We start from the raw sequence: 6,217 nt of genomic DNA, 5'->3' as shown, positions 1-6,217 counted from the left end.
GGTTCCTGTCAGGATGTTGTACGGGGGGATGATCACCTCCCTGCTCCTGCTGGCTGCACTATTTCTAATACAGGCCAGGATGCCCTTGGCCTTCTTGGCCATTTGGGCACACAGCTGGCTCATGTTCAGCCAAGCATCCATCAACACTCCCAGGTCCTTTTCCTCTTCACAGTCTTCTAGCCACTCTGCCCCAAGCCTATAGCATTGCATGGAGTTATTGTGGCCAAAGTGCAGGACCCTGCACTTGGCCTTGTTGAACCTCATCCCATTCACCTCAGCTCAGCAATCCAGCCTATCCAGATCCCTCTGAGAGGCCACCCTACCCTCATGTGGATCATCACTACCTCCCAACTTGGTGTCATCTGCAGACTTAGTGAGGGTACACTCAATCCCCTCATCTAGGTCATCAATAAAGACATTAAACAAGATAGGTCCCAGTACTGACCCCTCGGGGACACCACTTGTAACAGGATGCCAGCTGGGCTAACCAAAAATCTTGGTTAAAATCCAAGGATAAAGGGGAGCCTTTATGGGCTTTGTAAGGACAACGGTAGCAGTGTCACAGGTGATCGCAGAAAAATGGGATCACAGAATCATAGAATGGTTTTGGTTTGAAGGGACCTTAAAGATCACCTTATTCTTCTTAACAGAGCTAAACAAACCCTAGACCACAAAGCTTGCCCAAAACCTAACCACAGATGTCACACCTTAAACATAATACCAAACACTTGGTAACACAAAAACCTAATTATTCCTTAATCTTTAATTCAGATAGGTGAGCACTAGTCCCTAATACCATACATGAACAAATAACATCCAAAGTCCGTGTACCTATGCATTAACCTTCTCACCTTCAACACCCCTCCTAAACCTTACCTTAAGGCTCTTGGCAACTTGCGGCAAGGCAGGAACCGAGGTTGCTGTGTAGTCAAATGGCAGTCAAAGCTGAATGTGAGGGGCCATGGATCTGATCAGCTTGTGGGCCACAAGGAGGAAATGGGTGAGGATGCTCTTAGGAGCTCAGCTCTGCCTCAGCGTTTCCTGCACCAGCAGCAGGAATGTGACCGTGGCAGGGACTGTGAGGTCACTTCTGTCTGTGCTGTGGATAGGGCAGCAGCAGGAACGTATCACAGAAAATGACAGTGAGGTCACCTCTGTTTGAAGGCGGCCGGTCATCCTGGGTCCGGATGGGATTCATCCCCGGGTGCTGAAAGAGCTGGCGGACGTCATCGCGGAACCTCTCTCAATTATTTTTCAACAATCCTGGGAATCTGGAGAGGTCCCGGTAGACTGGAAGCTGGCAAATGTTGTGCCGATTTTCAAGAAGGGTCAGAAAGAAGACCCTAGCAATTACAGGCCTGTCAGTCTCACGTCAGTGCCTGGTAAAATCATGGAGAAGATGGTTCTCAAACTTCTTGAGGCGCACCTGGGGGACAAAGCAGTCATTGGTCCCAGCCAGCATGGGTTTGTGAAGGGTAGGTCCTGCCTAACTAACCTGATTTCCTTTTATGAGAAGATCACCCGTATGGTGGACCAAGGGAAACCAGCTGATGTGATTTTTTTGGACTTCAGCAAGGCTTTTGACACGGTTTCCCATAGGATCCTACTGGACAAAATGTCCACCATACAGCTAAATAAAAACATCATACGATGGGTGAGCAACTGGCTAACGGGCAGGGCCCAAAGGGTTATGGTGAATGGGGCTGCGTCAGGCTGGCGGGCGGTCACCAGTGGGGTCCCTCAAGGCTCCATTTTAGGAGTAAAGTCCAAGTAAAACCTTGTGGATCCTCAGAGGCAAAGAGACTGTCCCTTCAGTGCGGAGTGTCCCTCAGAGACGACAGCCAGTCTCTCCATCAGTGCTGGTCTCAGCTGCCCTGTGAGAGCTGCAGGAAAGTTGTACTCAGTTGTTCATCTGAAAAGAACCTGAACACTGTTGAAAGCAGAGGATTCCAGGTTCAAAGTGCCCATCTCCACACCCCTCACCTTGTCCCCATACTCGCCTTTCCCCAAACATCTCAATGGCACACCAATGCCTCTGAAACCCCCATCCCCAGCCAGCCTGGGAACAAGACCAGCAGCAGCACGGCCAGCTGGAGAAGCCAGGAGGAATGCTAGCGTGCTGCTGCCAGGGGAGGCAAGGCCAGGGAGGGACAGACGGACACCCAGGAGACTCCCCTGTGCTGCAGCTCTGCCTGCAGAGGAGTCAGTTCATGCTCAATGCAGGCAACCTGTGCTCATCTCAAACTGGCTGAGATCTTGCAAAGACAGGGCACTGGGCACTGGAGGGTTTGCAGCTCCTAAACATAATCTAGGATAAAACCTGAGAGGACCACAAGAATGATATTGGTGCAGTCTGTGGGCTGAGGTGTGGGAAGGGACTTCATGAAGTTCATTGATGAAATATTGATCCCTCACTGCAATGTTCTAGCAGTCTCAGTCTGCAGTACAAACTTGACCACCTATTACCATGAAAATGGCCTCCACTCTACTGCAGGTGTCTGCAAGCACTGGCTACAGGAAAAGTCTTGCCTTTCAGGTAGCCCCTGCCTTGGTCTTCCTTTTGAAACATCCAATCATAAATGCGATTCTCTAAAACATCTTCTACTCGCTTCTGGAGAAACAGAGGGAACCACCCTGGCAGATGCTATCAGCCATCGGATGTGCCAGCTGTACAAGACCCCTCTGGCAACTCCACCTGCATTGCCCAGCTGCCAGAGCCTCACGGTGTCAAGAGCCTGCAGATGTGTCCTGCCACACGCTGCCCTCTCTTGTTGTGCTCCTCTCTGTGTGCTAGCTGCGGTCAGAGCCCCCAGCCCTGCTGCGCTGTGCAGAGGAGCTGCTCCTGGGCACAGCTGTCTCTCTGCACCACGGCCCTCTTGCCACGAGCTCCCCTTAGGCCCAGGAGCCCGGCCCAGCTCAGCAGCACAGCACCCGACCATGGCATCGCTTGTTCTGTGCCCTTGGGCTCCCTGGAGGTGTCCCCAAGGCCTCAGGGCTGACAGCTCCCCAAGGCAGCAGGGACTCTGTTGGGGTGTGCTGTTTGAATCAGACTGAATTCATCACCAACTTCACTTCTCTGAACACAGGGGAGATGACTTTTGCAAGGGTGATTTGTGCTGTTGGAGTGTGGTTGTCAAACGTGTTGTGCTTTAACCTGGTGGGCAGCTCAGTACCACACAGCAGTTGGCTCACACCAGCACCCCCCCCACCCCCCCAAATGCTTATGTGTTGAGATAAGGGCAGTTTAAAGGACTGAAAGGGAAGAGAAATAATAATAGTTGCTGTTATTATTATTGTTATTGTTATGTAGAAAGCAAGTTAAACACAGTGCAATTGCTCATTACTGACTGATGTCCAGCCTGTCCCCAACTGGTAGAACAGTGTGGTAACCATCTGCACCTGCTTGGTCAGTGGCACTGACTGAGGCTCAGTAAGCACAGACCAAGTCCCAGCACATTCCAGTGACTTGTGTCCCTTTGGAATTGCCAAGGTGAGAACACGTGCTGTTGAGGTTGTGATGAGGCGGGAGTCAGCCTCTTCTCTCAGATAACTAATGGTAGGACTCAAGGAAATGGCCACAAGTTGTGCCTGGGGAGATTGAGGTTACATATTATGAAAAATTAGATTATATATCACGAAAACCTTTTTCTCCCAAAGAGTAGTCAGGTACTCTGAGACAGGTACTTTGATATAATGAGAGTCATCAGAAAAGCTGATCCCAGTTAGATGACTGTTGTGGAGAGGTCAGGAGTAGCCTGGCCAAGAGAGATGTCAGATTGGGGTGAGGGAAGAAGTGAAGAAGAGCTCGAAAGCTTACCTTTGTAGATGTAAGAGGGTAAGAGGTAATGTTGATGCTGCTGTAACACTGACTTCAAACAGTCTTGTATGGCCCTTACACTATTTTCAAGAGTAACATTAATCCCTCAACCAAAACATTAGTCAACCGCCTTGACAGGAAACCACTATTGTAATGCAGAACTCAAGGCATCACCTGAAGAAAAATTCAGCGCAGAGCTCCATTCCCTTACCTTTCTCTTGCTCACCCTAATCTCTGCCCTTAACAGTAACATTATAATGCTCTATTTAACCCCAGACTACATCTATTGGCCGTACCTAAAAATAAAACCTTAAAACATAATGCTTGCCCATACCCTAACCAGAGATGTGACACCACAAGCAGAACACCAGACACTCCAACTAAACCTTTGCTTAATCTCTAACACAGAAAAGTAAAATCTAGTCCCTACGGGACTAGAGAGAGCTCAGCTCTGCCTCAGGGTCTCCTGCTCCAGCAGGAGGAATGTGACTGTGGCAGTGACTGTGAGGTCACTTCTGTCTCTGCACTTGATAGGGCAGCAGCAGGAACGTGTCACTAAAAGGGACTGTGAGGTCACTTGTGTCTGGAGGTGACAGGTCAGCCTTGCCTTCTCCCTGGGAGCTGCACTTTTGGGCTGACATCTGGCAGTGGCCCTGCTAGGCCAGCAGAAGGCACCTGCTTGGCATGCTGACTGTAGGATCCCCTCTGCCTCCAGACCCAGGAGGACCCAGACAGAAAGAAGGCCCCCATATGGGTTGTCCTGTCCCTTCTGCTTGAGTCCATGATTGGGCAGCAGGAGGCACAAGGCTTGTCTGTGTCTCCACAAGAAGCTGCAAGGCCAGCAGCAGGCCCCTGGCTTGGAAGATGCTGCTGAGGTGACTTGAGTCTGGTTGGCTGAGAGGCCGCAAGGAGCCTGCTGGGTTGGGATGCCTACTTCAGGAGGGGTTTCCACCCTGAGGGAGCTTCCTTTGGCAGTAGGAAAGAGCAGGAGAGAAAAACTGCCACAAAGTGCACCCTGGAATGTTGGCACCAGCCGTGAGGAGGAAGAAATATCCAGGGGAACAATTGGTCTTGCTGCTAGAGTTAGAGGCAAAGGAGGAATTAAGAGCCTCAGCCTTTACCTCCTTTCTTGTTACCAGGTTTCCCACCACATCCAATAAAGGATGATGATTCTCCCTAATCTTCCTTTATGTGAAGTATTTATATAAGCAGTTTTTATTTTCTTTGAGAGTCATAGACAGATGGAGCTGCAGCTGGGCTTTGGCCCTTCTAATTTTGACCTGCACAGCCCCATAACATTCAGGACACAGCTCCAGACAAACTGACAGCTTGCATGAGATGGAAGCACAGAAGAGGTGGAACCTGGCAGCCTGCCACCCCCTGCCCTTCAGTGACTCCATGCTGCAATTCCATTCAATTGGTTACTCTTGTATTATCAAACTTTCCTGCAGCTCCTGATGCTGCTGTCTTGTCAGAGAGAGCACAATCACACCAAGGCTGAACTGCCTGCTTTCAGACATGAGCATCTGACAGAATGGAGCATCAGTGTGAAGGAATCTTTAGGAATTGCCGGATATTGCCTAAAGGAACCACTTGACACTTTCAAGGAGAAAAACCCAGAAGTGCACCAGAAGAAGAGGAAACCCACATATCAGGGAAGACTGGGACCCTGCTGAGTGAACAGTGCCCAGGAGGACGAGGGCCTGGGAGCCACGAGGGATGCTATATGAGCAGTGGTGCCTGCTCACCAGGAACCAGGCCAGCTTCCTTTATAACTGCCTTACAAGGAGCAGGACCTCCCAGAAGATCTGAGTTATCAGACTCAGCTCAGCTCTCATGTGACACTACACACAGAAGGGTCTGCATCCAGTAGTGAAAGATTTGGAAGTCTGGGAGTCCTTCAGACAGCCTGGTGAGGAGAGGAGCAATGGCTGTGGCAAGGCTGTAAGTCCCATCAGGACTCAGGTCTTTGTGTCCATGGCTATGGCTGTTGTCTCTGTCACTGAGGCCTATGAGGAAACAGCTTATTCTTAATGCACCAGGGCCTCATTGCCTCCTCATCCCCTCCCATGAAGCAGGCAGGGGTCGTACCATTCTCCTGCACTTGGCCATGCACATCCCCATCTCCTACTGCCCCACAAAGAGTCCTGAGCAAGGTGTGACTGCTAAGGATCTCCCTTCCAAAGGACAGGGGTCAAGGCCCGGCCCTTGTGCTTGCTGACACACATCCAGTTTTCCTACACATCAGTGTCACCTTCACATTGCCTTTGTCTCCTTGTCCTCACTGCCTCCAGGGTTCTGCTCTAACGAGCTCCAAGGGAGGCTGTGTCAGTGCTGGCCCTCAGGGGGACACTGCAGGAAACTTGCCTCTGACTTGCACTTCTGGAGAGATGTCTTCAA

This window comes from Anas platyrhynchos, chromosome 38 (genome assembly GCF_047663525.1).
Source record: "Anas platyrhynchos isolate ZD024472 breed Pekin duck chromosome 38, IASCAAS_PekinDuck_T2T, whole genome shotgun sequence".
NCBI lineage: Eukaryota > Metazoa > Chordata > Aves > Anseriformes > Anatidae > Anas > Anas platyrhynchos.
The sequence above is the reverse complement of the archived record's forward strand: the minus strand, read 5'-3'. Positions refer to the sequence as shown.